Genomic DNA, 20,314 nt, shown 5'->3' on the forward strand with positions numbered 1-20,314 from the left:
AGTATAACCTCCAGTTCTTTCCAAAAACATCATCACTATTAACAGCAGTTATAAAGTGCAAGGTGACACAAGCAAATATAAGCTTAAAGTGGCAAGGCAAGCACAACATTAGAGTAACAACTATTGGAAAATTATCCGCTCGTTAAAGTGCTAATGAATCACAGTAATAAAGTGGTACAGTATCACAGTACTAGGGTAAGGGTTTAGACTCAATGGCATTCATTCATAGTGCAAAAAATTGTCAGGGGCTCTGGAATTGGCAGTGTTGTCAAATACCTAGACCTGGTGATTTCTTCCCATTTACAAAATTTATAATTTAAATCACAATCAATAAAGTAGGATAAGAACAGAGCAGATGTAAAGTGCAGGATTATAGCTGCTTGGAAGACATTAGCAGTTTGACCTTGAGTTCCAGGAGGGAGCCGTACAGTTCCTCTGCTGATAACCTTCAGCCCATCTGCAGCTGTTAGTAATAATGGTCTTCTCTTCCATTGAACTGGTAGCACCATACAGCAGTATCAACTACGCAATGTTAACTGTTCAATATGCTGTTCACAATAACCTAAATTGAGTTAAATTGCCGAATATATCCCTCCCCAATTAAATAAAAAATTAACTAATTAGTGAGCTCATTGGAACACACAAAAAATTACACAAAAGGGCAAATACTCAGTGAACTGCTCCTATGACTTTTGGTCTCAAGGCTCTAGTCGTTCTCCGTTTGAGCCAAGTTCTTTTCAAGGGTTCTAACAGGAGCCACTGGATGATAGAGGATGATAAAAAAGTAGGACGAAATGGCCTGGCAAGCCGAGGGAAGTTAAGATAGTTAAGATAGTATTTCGCGACTATGCGGCTGGCTAGGCTACTAGAAGGCCGGTCCGGCAATGGACAACCGGCAGTGGGGTAGGTATCCACGTTGTAGGAAAACGCCAGGCCCACTTTTAAGCCATTGCCAGATGGGACACACTATTTCAGGCAGTAGCCATCGACAACAACACAAAAGCGTAAGTCAGTACAAAGCCACAATGATGGGGCAAGTTAGTTACCCCGAAGATGTAACCGCTTGGAACCGCGGCGTAGAATCGCGGCCTGGTGTAGTAGCCCAAAGCAAAGCACAGGGGCTGAAGCGGCCACACTATTAGGATTTCTGGGAGTTGAAGGCCAAAACATCTGGGTATCCACAGGTTGAGAACTACTGGTGTAGATGGACCACATCATCAAAGGTGTTTGTGCAACCTGGGAAAATGAAGCGGGAAAGAGGGGCAATCCACTCTCCTTTCATCAGGTTACATAGATGTCCTTGCTGTTGTCAGCAAAGGTACCTGGTGATAGCCAGAAGCTCTCCAGAGCTCCTTAGTCATTGCAGTGGTAACAAACAACAATTTAGGGAAATTCCATTCTCTTTTCCCTGTAACATGAAATGAGGAGGGAAGTGGATGCCAGCATTGGCCCATGTGAGCTGCTGTACCAGTTCAAATTAGAGATGCTTCAACCGTCCACCCATGACGTGTGGAGCTGTTCTGCATATTGGCAAAACTCCTAAGCATTCCTCAACTTCATTAAAATGGACTAAAACCATGACAAAATTAAAATGACTAATTTACGAGATTGATGGAATTTTTGGCAATCCATACAGCTCTCACAGAATATACCGGGCCAAAAAACTGATTACCTGAACAAACTGGACTTGCCCATTCTCTGTGGCCTCTGGGATGCCCTTTACCATCCCCTGGACTTCAGAATACTCACGTGTCTCCTTCAAATTCACATTAGTAATAGCGTGCATTTCCTTATATACTACTTCAAATGGGGGAGGCATAATCTAAAGATGTGCTCAGTGCAGGAAATGAGAGCTACATCACCCTCAGCAGACATATGCAGCACTCTCAACTAATAGCTTCGAAGCTTATGTCTGATGTCCTCTATCTCTTCTTGAAGGACCTCATTAGGAGGACCATTTTGCTGAAAGAAAGTTGTAATTTAATGAAGGAAGTACTAAAATCTAAGCCATAGAGATAGCCACTAAAAGACAACAACCAAGCACACAATTTTCATGTAATACTAGGTGATGGAAGTCCAAAACATCTGAGAGAACCAAAAGTTGTGCTCCCCCAGATTAGATCTGTTTTCTTGGAAACATCATCATCATCATCATCATCATCATTAAATAATTTACAGCATTTGTATTCTGCCCCTCCCACCCTGAAGGGGACTCAGGGCAGATCAAAGAACATTTACACTGGTTGTTGCTGTTTATTCATTCAGTCGCTTCCACCTCTTCATGACTTCATGGACCAGCCCATGCCAGAGCTCCCTGTTGGCTGTGGCCATCCCCAGCGCCTTCAGAGTCAAGACAGTTACTTCAAGGATATCATCCTTGCTTGGCCCCTCTTTCTTTTTCCTTCCATTGTCCTAAGCATCAATGTCTTCTCTAAGCTTTCCTGTCTTCTCATGATGTGGCCAAAGCACTTCATCTTTGCCCCTACTATCCTTTCCTCCAATGAGCAGTCGGGCTTTATTTCCTGTAGTATGGACTGGTTGGATCTTCTTATGGTCCAAGACACTTTCAGAATTTTCTCCCAACACCACATTTCAAAAGTGTCTATCTTCCTTTGCTCAGCCTTCCTTATGGTCCAGTTCTCACATCCATAAGTTACTATGGGGAATACCATTGTTTTAACAATGCGGATCTTCATTGCCAATGTAATGTCTCTACTCTTCACTATTGTGCTGGTACAGCTGTACCAGGAGCTCCAATTCTGTTTGCTTTGCATTAAATGTTTGTTTGTAATCCCAGGCTTGGGATTTTGCAGCAGAGTGGCTTCCTGTTATAGTTTGCAATCATAGGGCAAGCCACCTGTCAATTATCGTTTTTCTTCATGGTTTCTGTGAATGCACACTTGTGGAGAGACTGCACCTGTGCGGGCTCCAACAGAAACTTCTCTAGTTTAAACTTTTCAAGTTTTGGCGGTAACCCCATCCAGCCCCGGCAGGGCATAAAAGGGTGCCCTGCGAGCACCGTCGCAATTCCTTTTTTTCCGCTGCAAGGCTCACTTCGGTACTTCTGAGATGTCAACAACCAGATTCAAACACTGCACGCAGTGTTCCAGGAAAATCCCTGACTCCGACAAGCATTCCTTGTGTCTTCTTTGCCTCAGTGAGGCACATATCGCCGAATCCAGCCATCACTGCCAAGCGCTGATGGCACAATCCTGGAAGTACCGGGTTCATTGTCTTCGGTACCTACTCTACCAGCAGTCTTTGGCTCTGGTACCATAGACTTTGACTGCTCGACCATTGGGGTCGACATCGGCATCGACCTCACAACTGTCGACCTCAGCAGCAGCATCGACCTCTCAGTCGGTCGATCTGCCAGCTCAGCCTGCAACTTGCCAAACGAGGGTGAAGAAAGCGGCTCAAAAGAGGCACCGAGCGACCATGTCGACGACCTCGAAGACCACGAGGCCGACCAAACAGGCTGCATACCATGCACAGTGACTACTGAAACTGTACGAGTGCGCCACTCCTTGACCAGCTCGGTAGCTTCAGTGAGGTCAGCTCGATCCACGAGGTCGACATCGGCAACTCCACCATCATCCATGGCCGTTCGTATTGTCTTCCGCCGGTTCAAGAAGAGTCTCAGCGTGCCACAACCTCCTCCTCCTCTGTCCCTCCTACGCCAGGCAAGTCGCTCTTGAAGTCGGCATCGGCTCAACCCCTGGCAAAGAGAAAAAAGACAATCCCACCCCCTTCCTCGTCTTCTTCCTCATGAAGAGCAACTACAGCCTCCTCAGCCACCTCGTCACTGAGGTCTTCGTCGATACGGTTGGCCCAGCCGGAGCCTCTCCCGCAACCAATACAGGAGGAGCAGATGCCGACAGAGGTGTCCGTAGAGTGGCCAGAATCCCCCCTGGTCTCAGTAGAGACGGTGATAGAGGTACCCGTTCATTCTGTGACTGCCAGACAGGAGCTTTTCCCGCCCGCGGGAACACCAGCAAGAGGGAGGCAAACAGCGAGATTGGCATGCGCTGCCCAATCCTCAGCATCCAAACAACCCCTAGCCGCATCATCGATGCCGCCACCCCAAGCCACCCAAGACTGTTCCTCATCCTCTCCCCCTCCATCGGTAGCCGGGGAAAAAGAGGAAGATGGCAAGATTCTAGCATCAGTACACTCGGGCTCAGTACTGTCCCTCAGGATCAAGAGGTTACCTATCCACGATGCATATGAGGTCGACCCTCCGTCACCAACAGACAGTGTTAGGACCTTTGCCAACCAGATGGCTGGCATGGTGGAGACTTTGGGCTTAGAGGTAAAACACACCTCCAAAGTGGTGTCTGACCCAATTTTCAAGTGGGTGCAATCGGAATCCCCGCCGGCCCCTCTCCTGCCCTTCCTGCCTTATCTCCTCGATGTCATCCAAGGTTCCTGGAAGAACCTGTCCTCTATTCCCCCAATTTCTAAGAAGATTGAGGCCTGGTATCGAACTGATGATGAGGGCCTAGAATGGCTTAAGCACCATCCTGATCCTAACTCGGTGGTCATGAAAGCTGCCCAGGCATTTGGGAGACAATCTTCGACTCCTTCAGACCAAGAAGGAAAGAGGTTCAACGCTGTATTTATTTATTATTTATTTCGAGGTTTTATATACCGACCTTCTCACCTTCAAAGAGGGATTCGGACCGGTTCACAACATGTGTTAACATACAAAGAATATACAATAACAACACAATGCCACGTCATTACATGGTTAAAATATCAGCACTATACACGTTAAAACATTATCATCACAGTTAAAAGAGCCAAATCATCCGACACCATCACAATACCATTCATCATCCTCCTTTCATGTGGGCAAAGAATTAAATCAGTTGTCAAATGCCACGTTCCACAGCCAGGTCTTTGTTAGTTTCCTAAACGTCATGAGGGAGGGGGCAGTTCTGATCTCTAATGGCAGGGAGTTCCAAAGTCGAGGGGCCACCATCGAGAAGGCCCTGTCCCCACCAGCCGTGCCTGTGATGGAGGGACCGAGAGCAGGGCCCCTCCAGATGATCTTAGTGGTCTTGATGGTTCGTAGTGGAGAATACATTCGGAGAGGTAAACAGGGCCGGAGTCATAGGCCGAAAACTCTACTCCGGTGCCCTCTTACTGGCCAGGATGGCTAACTATGGTACATGCATGGGAGCCTACCAGCAAATCCTCTGGGAAAAGGCCATGCCATTCTTCCAGAGAATGTCAGAGGAAGACCGTACTGTCCTATCTACATTGGGCCAGGAAGCGAATTCTCTGGCGCATCACCAGATGCAAATGGCCAAACACACGGGAGACACAGCGGGGAAGATGATCACCCATGCAGTCGCCATCAGAAAAAACACCTTGCTCCGCTCCGCTGGTCTCTTGACATCGTCAAGACAGGTTATCGAGAACCTGCCTTTTGATGCCTTGGCCTTTTTAATGCAGGGACTGATGATAAACTAAAGGCGAACCAGGACTTCAAAATTCTGGCAGCCAAATGTGGGATTGAGAACCAGTCTCAAGCGCAGAGAACAAGATGGTTCCAGTACAAGCGTTGGAATGGAGTCCCATACCGACAGGCTCAGTACCCTCAGTCTTTTCATTCCCTTCAATCATCCCACCAACAAACCCACCCACAGCAGTCCCAGCAGCAACGTAGGTCACAACCACAACAACAACGCTCGAGGTCTCATCAACCATCGGGAGGAAATCAACCTAGGCACCGTGTTTGATGCCTTAATGGACGATACCATCTCCGAATCCAGTACCAATGCCGTTCCCATGTCCCTCCCACCAAACCCTGACCTCAAATTTCAATCCGGCTGCCCACCGTTTGGCGATTGCCTGACAAAATTCATTACTGCATGGCAAGATATCACCTCAGATGTATGGATGCTAAAAAAATTTTTTATTTATAAATTTTATTGTAATTTTGCCATACATAACACGTAATATACATATACAAGACGTTCATTTTTGGGGGAGAGTGAAGGGGTGGGAGAGACAAGGGGGGAGGACAGACGTAGACAGGGGTAAGTTAGGATGGGAGGTTGTGGGGGTATTATAGTAGGGAATAGGGGAAAATACACAGGGTAAAAGGGGGGGGGTTAAAATAATAGATGACTTCCCAAGCCTCATGGAGTCCTTGAGGTTTTCGTTTCTTCTTTTTTCTCGTCTTTTCTGATGTCTCTTCTTGACCGTTTCTTCTTTACACACTGGACAGATCTATGGATGCTAAAAATTGTAAACGAAGGCTATGCATTGGAGTTCGAAGAACTCCTTCCAACAGGACAGATTGTCGATACCAAGTCATCGGCAATCCTATCAGATGTTGACACTCTGCTCCTGAAAGGAGCCACCTCTCCCCTGCCAGATTGTTACAATGGGCAGGCCTTCTTCTCCAGATATTTCACTGTCCCCAAGCTGGATGGCTCCCTCCGCCCAGTCCTAGATCTATGGGACTTGAACTCTTTTATCAAAACTCAAAAGTTCAGAATGGTGACAGTATTGTCCATACTTCCCCTTCTCAGATACGGGGACTTCTTCGCGTCCATCGACCTTCGAGACACTTACTTTCATCTTTCAATCAGAAAGCACCACAGACGCTTCCTGGCCTTCAGGGTTGCAGGACAAACCTATGCCTTCAACGTGCTCCCATTTGGGCTCATGATGGCCCCAAGAACTCTCACAAAATGCATGTCTGTAGTGGCCGCAGCCCTCAGAAGAGAAAAAATTTGATTTTTTCCATATTTAGACGACTGGCTTCTGGCAGCACGTTCCCCAGCATTACTCCAATCCCAGATCCTAACAACAGTATCCCTCCTCAAAAATCTCGGGCTGCAACTAAACAAAGAAAAGTCGCACTTGAAACCAATGACATGAATAAAGTTCATCGGCGCCATGTTCAATTTGCTAATCTGTGTACCTCCCAGAAGTAAGGTTCAGAGCCCTAGGTATCGAGGCCCTCGGAGTCTTTCGGTCTCTTACAGTCTCTGCAAAGCAGATAAAATCCTGCTCGGACACATGGCCTCCACAGTGATAGTGACTCCACTGGCAAGATTGTGATTCCGTCCTCTTCAAAGGTGGTTCCTCGATCACTTCAATCCAATAAGAGACAGAGCGTCAAAGTGGTTGGTGGTCCCACCGTCCGTGAAAAAAATCCCTGAAATGGTGGATGGATCGACACCATGTCTGCAAGGGCATTCCCTTCCATCCCAAACCCCAATCCGTTACCCTTACCACAGACACATCAATGTTCGCATGGGGATGCCATACAGGAGAACTCTCGGTCCAAGACCTCTGGTCAGCAGAGGAAAAGCAGTGCCACATCAACTACCTCGAACTCTTGGCAATTTGCAAGGCCCTGCGAGCTTTTGCCCTGTTGGTCACAGGAAAGACTATCCAGATCCTTACGGACAATATGGTGGCCATGTTTTACATAAACAAGCAGGGTAGTACAGGATTGAGAAAGCTGCTGAAATTGTCCCTATAACTCTGGGAGTGGTGCGTGACCAGGTCGGTGTCTCTAACAGCCATACACCTCCCGGGCTCGGACAACACCGAGGCGTACTCGCTCAGTCGAACAAAATTGACCTCGCACAAATGGAGGCTGAACCCACAGGAGCTTGCCAAAATCTTTGACCACTGGGGTCTACCAGAAGTTGACCTCTTCGTGTCTCCCCTGAATGCACAACTGCCATAGTTCAGAGCCTGCCTCACTCCAGGTGCGGTACTGGGATGCCTCGGGGATGCATTCCTCCTTGATTGGTCGGGGAGTCTACTCTACCTCTTCCCTCCCTTCCCACTCATATCGAGAGTGATTAAGAGGATCCAGGGAGCACAAGCAGACTGTATCCTGATAGCACCAGCATGGCCACGACAACCGTGGTTCCCAGTGCTTCTTCAACTCTCTGGAGACTGCGTCTGACGCCTCCCACTTCGCCAGGACCTGCTGTCCAGAGAAGACGGCCAGCTGCTCCATCCCGACCTCCCATCCCCGCACCTCTCGGCATGGAGGATCCAGTTTTAAGGGCGCTGTGCCCAAGCGTCCTTCCAATTTTAGCAGTGGCCCATTAGCCGGCAACAAAAAGGACTTCCATGGCCTGCCTTGCCCGTTTCCAAGCATTCCTCCGCAAGAAAGGAATCGAGGATCATCAGCCCTCGATACCGTCTGGTCTTCAGTTCCTGCTGACCCTTACCGAGCGCGGACTTTCGCTCTCATCCTTGAAGTCTCACCTTGCCACCATTTCCTGGCAGGCCCTCTTCAGAGACGCTTTGGTGAGATCCTTCCTGAAGGGGTTCAACAATCTTCATCCCCCAGTCCGTCCACCTACCCCTGGTTGGAACCTTGACCTCGTCCTCGCACAACTGGTGCAACCCCCCTTCGAACCCTTGGCGATGGCAGAGCTTCACCTCCTTTCCTGGAAGGTGGCCTTTCTGGTGGTGGTTACCTCGGCCCGTAGGCCATCTGAGCTGGCAGCGTTGCGAATTGATGAACCCTACTTGATCTTCGATGCTGATAGAGCGGTTCTCCACATGCATGCGTTCTTTCTTCCCAAGATTGTTTCCACATTCCATGTTAATGAAGACATTGTTTTGCCTTCCTTCTTCCAGTCTCCCTCCACCCCAGTGGAGAGGAGGCTACATCTTCTCGATGTGAGGAGAGCCTTATTATTCTATAAGGACAAGACTTCCCAGTCCCGAAGGACTCAGAGACTCTTTGTGTCATACGCCCAAGATAAACTGGGCCTACCGATCTCCTCGCAATGTTTGTCACATTGGATCGCATCGACCACCGAGCTGTGTTACCAACTGGCTTGCCACCAGCCTCCTTCGGTTGTTCGGGCTTGATCAAACAGGGCGATAGGAGCCTCAACTGCCTTTCTAAAGGGAATTCCCTTGGACTCTATCTGCAAGGCAGCTATCTGGGCAAACCCACAAATGTTTGTTTCCCATTATAGACTGGATACCAGGCATAGACCTGACATGGCCTTTGGGAGGGCGATCCTAGCGTCTTGTCCTCCTTCATTTCATCGTTACCATGTTATTGTGTCAATACTGTGCTGTTCATTAGGTGTCGATATCATGTTTGCATCAATGTGTCCTTCCTCATGGAAGTGCTCTCTCAGGGCCTGATATCCCTGTTATTAAAATGTGATATTATATGCTTATTATGCAGATACATGTTTTTATATGCCAATGTTCCTGTGGTCCCTCACCCTGGGGGGACCTGGGTGTTTTTTCTGCCTTAACTGTGAGACTCCTTTGAACTTGCTACCGAGCCTTATACTGTGATGTTATGCTTTATGTAACTATGATTAAAGTGCCCTCATCTCGATGAGTGTGTTTACACTGTGAATCGGCCATCCATTTTTGGCCTAGGAGGATCACGTACTCCGGTGGTTTACATGTTGTATCCTCCTCTCTGGGAGGTACTGTTTACTGTTTTTTGCACTACAATAAAATTGTTTTGTCCCTTTGATTGAGGGTTGGTTTGTTTTCTTCCCGCCTCCGTGACCTCAGCTTGCTAGTCTCCAGAAGTGTGCATTCACAGAGACCACAAAGAAAAATGGTAGGTTACATACCTGTGACCATCTTTCTTTCAGTGGTGCTCCGTAAATTCACACAAACCCGCCTGGCCTCCTCGCTTACAAACCTCCAATTTTCTCGTTGCCTTTGCAGCGTAGGAATTACGAGGGTGCGCGCGGGTGCCCTTTTATTCCCTGCCGGGTTACTGCCAAAACAGGGTTACTGCCAAAACTTGAAAAGTTTAAACTAGAGAAGTTTCCCTTGGAGTCCGCGTAGGCGCAGTCTCTCCACAAGTGTGAATTCACAGAGCATCACTCGAAAAAAGATGGTCACAGGTATGCAACCTACCATTAGGTTCCCTGGTCCTGCCCCTTTTTGAGTTTTGGAGGGAATAGGAGCCTTTTTGAGTCAGTCCACACAGAGCAGCTTTCCATGCAGGACATAACTTCAAGAGCTCCTGTAGAAAGCTTCGTCTTCTACGGCTTGGCCAGGAGACATACAGTTCTACAGCTTGGCCGGGGTTATACAGACACAGTTGGTACCGGGTGCAGGGGCTCCACGCCAACAGAGGCAAGTACAGACTGCCCAGATTAGAAGTTAAGGATTTCCCCATTAGTTAATTACAGTTAAGAAGGTAGTGCCTGTGAACAAGATTGCAAGAGCCAATAGACTGTTAAGAAAGCTTTAAAGTACCTGTTTGTTTTCATCAATAAAGAACTTTGTTGGACTAACTTTAAGCCTTTACTGAACTTTGTTTTGGGGAGGTCCAAGGGCCTGTAATCTGAGGCAGCCCTGGTGTCCCGTTGGGCACATGGAATTTATGACCTGTCTACAGTCATATGCACAGGCCCAGCGTGCGACAGCACAACTATCTTATCAAGAATGGTCATTGCTCTACTCCCAAGAAGTAAACACATACACCGTAAACATTAAATGTAATTAAACAGATAGGACAGACAGCCGATAGAGAGATATTATGTCAGCATTTTTCCCAACGTCAGCATCCTGGAGGTTGTGCTCAATTCCGGCCACAGGGGGTACTGTTGCTTCTATGACCCAGAGCCTTGATCACAGAGCCTTGATCTTTTATAGTGCTGTAAAATACATCCCCATTAAAGCGGTGCCTACTTTTTCTACTCACAACTTACATCTGTTTTCGAACTGCTTAGATGGACAGTAAGCTGGGCTGAAGCTTGGGTGCTCACCTCGAATCGGGCTTCTAATTACCAATCTTTCAATTTGTAAGATGTATTGATGCTAGTGATTAACCAGCTGTTCTGAAGCCCGACCCGTTAAGCTGCGCTAAAGCCCAGCCCATCAAAACAGATAAACATTTTTGCCATATTTTATAAATGCCTGTTCAGAGTTATGGGCCACATAGTTTAAAGGGAATTACTCACAGGATAGCACTTTTATTTCATTAAGCTCATACTAATTTAGGAAAAAATTATATTAAACTGATGGGAAAATGCTATTGAATCAATAAAAATAAAGAAAGAATAGTAAAAGAAATCCTGAAGTTTCTTCCAATGCTGAGAATTATTTCAACTGTTGTAAGGACACATTATCCCCATCCTTGTTCTTGCCCTATGCATGTTTACTTCAAATTAAGTTCTACAAGAGTCAATGGAATTTTCTCCCATGAGAATACAAATAAGATCACACATGTATTTTATTTGTTGTTTTTGCTGCTGCAATTGACACATAGTTGTGATTTAGCAGAAAAAAAATGTGTCAGGATGCAAAAAACGCATTGGCAGGATCACTAGGTGGCGCCAGTGGACTGTCATAAAGAAAGCACCTTTATAGTGTAATGATGTTAGATTTATGGAATTGCCATAAAGCAACATGTGGACCAAAATTATGTCCACCCACCAAAGGATTAGATTTAGGCCTCTTTTTATCACACAATTTTGCACAATTACAGCACTTTGATACCTTTTTAATGCAATGGCTCCATTTTATAGAATCCTGATATTCATATGGGACGCTTGCCATGGAGCTGTATGGGTCACCAAACCAGGTTCACTCAGGATACAGCCCTGACAATTAGACTGCTGTAATCCTTTAGTCTATATAAATAAAAATGTAATGTTTGTTTGTAGGATTAACATAACTCAAAGGCTACTGGATTAATTGACACCAAATTTGGACACAATACATGTATCAGGCCAACAAGTGACCATCACTCATAAAAGCACTGAAAAACACAGTGGAAGAGACTTATAAAGCAAAATAGAATAAAAATACATTGCAACGCATGTGCAAAACCACATATATACACATACACACACACACATATACACATATACACAAATATATACACATACAAAGCACATATAAACAGACGGCCACAGCAATGCGTGGCAGGGAATGGCTAGTGTGAAATAAATTGTGAAACATATATCAGAACAGTTTGGGATTATACTTGAAGGGACATGGATAAAGTGCATGCACCAGCCCTTCTGTGGCTGAAATGTGTTCTTTTTCTCTACCTATTTTGATACCTTTGACAAACCTCACCTGGCACATTCTTCTGCCTGTTGCTGAGAAGCAAGGGCAGCTGTGTGTGTTTATTTCCTGTTGCACTGAAGGCATTCCCATAAGCCTCTGGACAGCGGTTGTAAAATTAGAATGTTGGACTACACAGGAGCACAAGGAAGGGAGTTGATAAACTATTGACAATTTCACTCTATTAAAATATGGATTTGCAGTGCCTCGTCCAGATAAGGAGAGGGTTGCATGGTAATTATGATGGTTGTTGTAGGTTTTTCCAGGTTATATGGCCACGTTCTAGAGGCATTTTCTCCTGACGTTTCGCCTGCATCTATGGCAAGCATCCTCAGAGGGAGTGAGGTCTGTTGAAAGTAGGAAAATGGGTTTATATATCTGTGGAATGACCGGGGTGGGACAAAGGACTCTTGTCTGCTGGAGCTAGGTGTGAATGTTTCAACTGACCACCTTAATTAACATTTGATGGCTTGGCAGTGCCTGGGGGAATCTTTTGTTGAGAGGTTATTAGATGTGCCTGATTGTTTACTCTCTGTTGTTTTGCTGTTGTAATTTTAGAGTTTTTTAATACTGGTAGCCAGATTTTGTTCATTTTCATGGTTTCCTCCTTTCTGTTGAAATTGTCCATATGCTTGTGGGTTTCAGTGGCTTCTCTGTGTAGCCTGACATGGTAGTTGTGAGAGTTGTCTGAACTGAACCACCTCCTCTCACATATTTACACATGGCTCTCATCATGTCTCCTCTCAGCCCTCTCTTCTTCAGACTAAACATGCCCAGCTCTTTAAGCCACTCCTCATAGGGCTTGTTCTCCAGACCCTTGATCTGCTCCCTCCTCCCTATGACTTCCTCTCACATATTTATACATGGCTCTCATCATGTCTCCTCTCAGCCTTCTCTTCTTCAGACTAAACATACCCAGCTCTTTAAGCCACTCCTCATAGGGCTTGATCTCCAGACCCTTGATCTGCTCTCTCCTCCCTATGACTTCCTCTCACATATTTATACATGGCTTTCATCATGTCTCCTCTCAGCCTTCTCTTCTTCAGACTAAACATACCCAGCTCTTTAAGCCACTCCTCATAGGGCTTGATCTCCAGACCCTTGATCTGCTCTCTCCTCCCTATGACTTCCTCTCACATATTTATACATGGCTCTCATCATATCTCCTCTCAGCCTTCTCTTCTTCAGACTAAACATGCCCAGCTCTTTAAGCCACTCCTCATAGGGCTTGATCTCCAGACCCTTGATCTGCTCTCTCCTCCCTATGACTTCTTCTCACATATTTATACATGGCTCTCATCATGTCTCCTCTCAGCCTTCTCTTGTTCAAGCTCAACATGCCCAGCTCTTTAAGCGGCTCTTCATAGGGATTGATCTCCAGACCCTTGATCTGCTCTCTCCTCCCTATGACTTCCTCTCACATATTTATACATGGCTCTCATCATGTCTCCTCTCAGCCTTCTCTTCTTCAGACTAAACATACCCAGCTCTTTAAGCCACTCCTCATAGGGCTTGTTCTCCAGACCCTTGATCATTTTAGTCACCCTCTTCCTCTGGACACATTCCAGCTTGTCAACATCTCCCTTCAGTTGTGGTGCCCAGAACTGGACATAATGTGATTCCAGGTAAAGTATCCTAACCAAGGCAGAATAGAGCATGGGGAGCATGACTTCCCTGGATCTAGACGCTATGCTCCTATTGATGCAGGCCAAAATCCTATTGGGGTTTTTTTTTTGCCACCGCCACAAGGACCCCAAGATCTTTTTCACACATACCGCTCTCGAGCCACGCGTCCCCCATCATGTATCTTTGCATTTCAGTTTTGACAGAAGTCAAACTGGAAAGCTCTTATTGACCCAGGGTCCCCCTTCCTCTTTTCTGATCTCTTTTCCCCTTCTAACAATTAAACATCACCTGGCTGTGTTCTTGAGAAACTCTGAAACAATTCAAGCTGTCATGGTGATTTAAGGATGAAGACATGTCAAGATGTGACCCAGTAAAGATGTGCCATGCCAAATGCTACATTTCTGAAGGATGAGGGTCCAACCTGCCCCTCTCTTCTGATAGGAGGTCCTGATTTATAAAGACTGCTTATAGATAAAAATTCTACAAATGCTTTGCCTTCACCTCAGTACTCATAGTACAAAGCCTGACTTCTATTTGCATGCAAGCTTCTATGCCAACATAAATGTAATCTGAACCATTTAAAGCCTGCTTTTGTACTTGCCAGCATGATGTAAAGGACCCAGAGTGTAAATGAAATTCAAGGGAGGAAGAGCAACTATAATGTCCAATGTAAGGTACAATGTCCCTCTCATAGGAACCTGCATGTCAGAAGCATTTGAATTAAAATTACCATATTGAAGTCAAATCTGATTTTTTAAAAATTTTATTTGGTGTGCATTGGAAGAGGGGTGGTCTTATACGGTGAGTATATCCCAAACTCCATATTTTAACTGGAAAAGTTGGGGGTCGTCTTATATGCCCAGTCGTCTTATATGCAGGAATATACGGTACTCCATATGCCCAAATGTGAACACTCGTGGGGTTTTGGGAAAATAGACCTTGAGATTTGGAAGTTGTACTTGCTGGGATTTATAGTTCACCTACAGTCAAGGAGCGTTCTGAACCCCAACAATGATAGAATTGGGCCAAACTTCCCACACAGAGACCCCCATGACCAACAGAAAATACTGTTTTTCTGATGGTCTTTGGCGACCCCTCTGACACCCCTTCGCGACTCCTCCAGGGGTCCCGACCCCCAGGTTGAGAAACACTGTCTTAGGTGAACAATTAGATGGCTAAACACCAATTAAGGATTGATACCTTGGTATTGTCCTCACCCCTATGATCAATATTATGTTTCTCTAAATAAATTAAATATATTTTCACCCTATGAGTTTCCTTCATGCTACTGCAATCCATTTGTTCACTCTATAAAGAATCACAGAGCTGGAAAGGTTCCCAAAGTAATCTAGTTTAACTCCCAACTAACATAGAAATCCACAAATAATCCTGGCTTCAGGGGTGGCCTTTTGCAGTAGTCTGTCCTACTCTCAAGCAGCATTTGCTGTCAGGAGGTTTACTTGAAATATACGTATGTGCCAAGCATGGAAAGCAAATCAAAGAATCATGGAGTTAGACGATAGTGCAATGGTCATTTAGTCCAAACCCCACAAGTGCACAAGACGTCTCTTTTTGGAGCCCTGTCTATCATTTCCCCAAAATAACAGTAATGTCATCGAGGGCTGCGGAGGCCCCTGCCTTCAAGTTGGTCTGACACGCAGTGGAGAGTTCCGCAGTTCCTAGAAGCCACAATTGGACAAACTGATGAAATGTGCCCCAATAGACAGCTCAAACTGGAACTGCACTCAGCCTCTATGCCTTTCTATCACTTTTCTCCAAGCCCTAACATTGTAACTATTCCCCTAATAAAGACACTTGAAATTGCAACTTTTTAACTTTCCCGCTTGATACTTTGTGTCTCTCCTTGCCTGAACTATCAAATTGCATGAAAGTAAACTTTTCCAGGCTCCGGGGAACCTCGAGCCTGCCCGGAATGCCTCCCTGGCATTCTGGGGATGCTGGATCTGCGTTATTTGAAACTGGAGATATGGGATCTCTCCTTTCGGATCTTGGTATCCTCAAAAAAATCACAAAATGGCGGATCGGCTCCATTTTGATGTCATATTTTTTTGTACTAAATTCTAAACCTATCTGCTATCTTGCTTTTCTTTTTTTGGATCCCTACGCCCGGGAAATAACCTCTCAATTTTTGAGAATATATTTTATTAGAAACAGCTGATTGTCAAAAACGCCGGTTCCATGGCAGCTGCTCTATTGATCCTCGCTGCCGCTCGCCTCTGCCAAGCTCCGGACCCAGGGACTTGATGTGGTTCCTCCATGGGACTTCGGAGAGGAGCCTGGCTGGGGGGCCCTGGACCCTGGGAAGAGATTCTAGTTTTCCAAGGACCAAAGTGTGAATCCATTGCAGTGCAGCCGGAGTTCCATCTGCCACCCTTTGCAAAGATCAAGGACTTTCTGCTGCCTGTTTGGAACGTCAAAAAACACAATTTCCCCTTGAACTTTCTTCAGAAATATTGGACTCAGAGCCTCCAAATAAAATTAATTCTTTTATTAAATGTACTTGGGATGTGGGAAAATGATGGGGTTTTGTTGCTATGAAATGTTTATGATTTAAATGTATGTATCTTCCTATGAATTATCTTTTGCCCTTTGCTTTGCCCTTGGCCCCCTTGCCCAATCTCAGTGACCAGGAAAACAGACCAGTGCCCAAGGTGGCTGTTGCACCCACAAAACCAACATTTCACGGACGTTTGCATGGACAATAGCAAAGGAAGTTTTCTATTGATTTTCTGAGTTGGTCTGATTGATAGATGCTTCCCAAGGACAAGTTTTGATTATTACAAACAATGCGGGCCAGACTGCCCACCAAGGAGTCTTCTGCCCAGTTCTGTCTTCCTTTACCCAGCACACAAAGCAAACTTCTCTTATCAGATTGGGGACAGGAAAACTCTTCTTAAGTCAATCAACTTTTTCATCAGCAAGACAATAACTCAATGCCCCAGCTGGCCGATTCTCCCACCCCACCCCCCGGACACAGGGACACATGGTTTCAGGAATGTCATAATCCTATCACTCTCCATTGTCCCTTATTGTCCCACCTCCTCTTCCCTGATTCGTCAATCCCCAGAAGTGGGGAAAGCATCCTGATAGGCTCCCTAGAAGTGGGGAAGCCTTGTGATTAGCCCAGGCTAGGGGTGGGCCGCCAAGCCTCCTCCCAACTGTTCAAGCCACCAGCCAATCACCTTCAAGTCGAGCGGGGAAGGGAGGGCGGGAAATTTGAAATCTCTGTAAATGTTTTTGCTATAAAAATGCTTCCAAACTTTGTAATGGTATGCTTGCATGTGAATGATCACTGCAATTGCATCTGTTTCAGCTGAATTACTCAATAAACCTCGGTGCCACTTCTTCATCTTGGCAAGAGTCTCATTTTAATTATTAATATTAATAAAATTGCTGGAATCAGGCTTCTCTGACAACTCGCCAAGGTCGCGGATCCTCTTTGGTGCAATCCTAGGGGTCTCTCTTACTAGGGAGACCCTCCAAAAGGCTAGATTGACTTCATTTGGCTTATACCACAAAGGGACCCTGCTTGGAGGTTCAGATAAATTATAGAGCAAATTTCCAAGCGGCATCCTAGTCCAGAATCTTCGGGACACCTCGTAAGGGGGAATGGCTGGGGAAAAAGAGGCGCCCTAATTTGAACTTTTTTGACCAAAAATAAATTCTCCCACAGCCCCTTCCTCTTGGAGCCACAAGGAAGCTTTCTCAAAGACTTCCTGGAAGAAGGGCCTCCGATGTGAATCAAGAAGACGTCAAAGGGTAAGAAAAAGGAACCGGGGCCATGCCAAGATTTGTCCCTGGTGGGAGGGGTCCCCTTTGAAGTTTTGGAACTTCTGGTAAGAAGGGGGGTTCAGTAACAAATCCTGGGTGAGGTGTGGGGGAACATCTGGCATTTAAGGGTGTAGATATTTGCAGCCCAACTTGCTTTTTCATACCTGGGGCCGTATAGGGAAGGAAAGCATCCTTCTCTTTGCCTACAAGCCAGGCAGGCAGGTGTTGGCCACTCAGTTCTCAGTGAAAGGAACCTTTGGTGGGAAAGCTCGTGTTCCGATTGGCAGAGCAGGTCCCCCATTAACTGCAGGTTGAGCAGGGCTGAGCTTAGAAATGGGTGCTTGCAGTTCTATGATCCAGACGTCCTATCCCAAGGGAAACACCACTTGGCAAGCTCCTGGCCGATTGGGATAGGCTGGCATCATGTTCGTTGGTGCAGGCCAGGATGGTCAATTATTGTGTGCATAAGTGGCCTCAGAGGCCCTTAGCAGGGGGAGCCACTTGGCCTCCTCATGGCAGTTTGGATCAGGAGCTCATTTTGATGCTCCGGGCGGACTGCCATGATAGGGCCAGGTGGAAGGAACTTGCATATGCTTCATGCTTTTTGGCCAAGAGCCGGAAGTGATTTGAGGGAGAAGAAAGTGCCCAACTCTTACCATGCAAGGAGGCAGCCACAAACCCCCCTTCTTCCAAAAGCCCCTCTCCAGACCCTTTACCTCCTCCTGAGGAGGACCTCCTTGAAGTAATTGCTTGTCCCCCTTCTTACCATCCCAGACCCCCTCCAACTTCCCAAACCCCTCTTATCCATCCCATCAGCCCCATTCCGTTTCCCCTTGCCCAGTCCCCCCTCCGTCCCCCACAGGGTTACCCCCTGACTCCTACCTTGACTTTCCAGCCCTCCGCTTCCTTATTTTCCTTCTCCCCAGGATCTTTCTACTATCTTCTCTTCCTGTTCTTGCCTTACTGTCCTTGCCTTACTGCCTTACTGTCTAAAGGGTGTTTTTCTCAATCCCAGTTCGCTGGCAAGTCTTGCTGCTGAGAATAATCTGTTTTCTACCATCTTCAGTCAAAGCCTTGCCTCAGAAGTAGAGAAGGAGCCGGATCATGCCAAGGGGACCCCCCGCCCTTTCTGTGACACCTGTTTCTTCATTGGCTCACCATCGGCCGTCCCAACTTCCTGGGTGAGGCTGGCTTCAAAGTATCCAAGAAGAAAGCTCAGATCCACAAGGACATGGTGAGATATCTGGGACTTGATGTTCCCCAAGGGTGGAGGGCAAGGGTCCCTGCTGGGCTCCATGGGAGGCAGCATCTGGGTTAAAGACTTTCCTTGTCTGGGTCTACAGAATACAGGGCTGCCTTTGAGGCCATCAAGAAGACCCTCATGTCTGCTCCTGCCTTGCTCTTCTTGGAAGAGCTGGGCCTTTTAACTTACCGCCCAGGAACGTCGGGGGGTGGTAGCAGGGGTGTTGACCCAGGCTTTGGGCAACACTAAGAGGCCAGTTGCTTACTTCTCCAAGCGGCTGGATCTCACCAGCCTTGGATGGCCTGCCTGTCTGAGAGCTGTGGCTGCTATTGCCATGGCAGCTGAAGAGGTCGGAAAGCTGACGTTGAGCCAGCCTATTACTGTCTATGTGCCCCATGGCGTCCTGGCCAATTGGCTTTCTGCTGGCCAGCTCACTCGCTACCAGGCCCTCCTCATCGACCAGGGAGACTTCACCTTGGCCATCACCAAATGCCTCAACCCAGCCACCCTGATGCCCATCAAGACTGCCGAGGGAGACAACCAGGAGCCCCACGACTGCATCGCCACCATCGAGGAAGTCTACTCCAGTCGCCCAGAGCTCAAGGACCAGCCCCATCCAGATGCGAAGCTAGAGTTCTTCACAGACGGCAGCAGCAGCGTCCACCATGGGGAGAGAAGAGCCAGGTATGCGGTAGTCGCATCCTCCTGGCACCTCTGCCCAAAAGACGGAGCTGGCTGAGGGAAAGACTGCCAACATCTACACGGACTCTAAGTTTGCCTCTCATGTGCTTCATGCTCATGGAGCCATTTGGAAGGAGAGGGGGCTGCTGACACCAGCTGGCAGCCCTGTCAAACACCAGGCTGAAATTTTAAGACTCTTGTGGGCATCTCCAAGACAACCCAGCAGGTTGCCCAGGCCCTCCTGATCAAGTGGGACTTACATACCAGCTGGCATCCTGAGGCCAGTGGCAAGGTTGAGAGGATGAACCAGACCATCAAGAGACAGTTGGCTAAGATCTGTCAGCAGGTGAGCTTGGCATAGTCAGATGCCTTTCCTCTTGCTCTCACTCAGGTTAGGATGGCTCCTCGGGGTGCGTTGAAGCTGAGTCCTTTTGAAATTCTTTATGGTAGGCCTTTTCCTTCTTCACAGGTCCCTCTGAAGGCTGAACATCTGCACAAGGTTGGGTCTGATAGTGTTGGAGAGAGGCTGTCTTTTCTCACTTCTATCCTTTCCTCTTTGAATAGGTACCTGCTTTCCCACCTTCCTGTCCCTTTGGATGCTCCTGTCCACGACTTCTCCATTGGTGATTGGGTCCTCGTGCTGACATGGAAGCCGGAGGCCTTGTCGGAAAAGTGGGTCGGACCTCATTAGATCCTCCTAACCACACACACAGCGGCCAAGGTATCAGGCATCCGGACTTGGGTCCATCATTCCAGGTTGAAGCCAGCCCCAGAGCCAGAAGTGGGGTCTGCTGAGGAGGAGGACGAAGAACAGTGGGCTGTCGAGCCCGGGTAGGACCTGCAGCTTTTGTTGCGGAAAGTACCACCACAGGACCCCCTCCCACTGACCCAGCTGACCCACCCTCTTCCGAGGCCCCC

This window comes from Anolis sagrei, chromosome Y, assembly GCF_037176765.1.
Source record: "Anolis sagrei isolate rAnoSag1 chromosome Y, rAnoSag1.mat, whole genome shotgun sequence".
In the NCBI taxonomy this organism is placed as follows: domain Eukaryota; kingdom Metazoa; phylum Chordata; class Lepidosauria; order Squamata; family Dactyloidae; genus Anolis; species Anolis sagrei.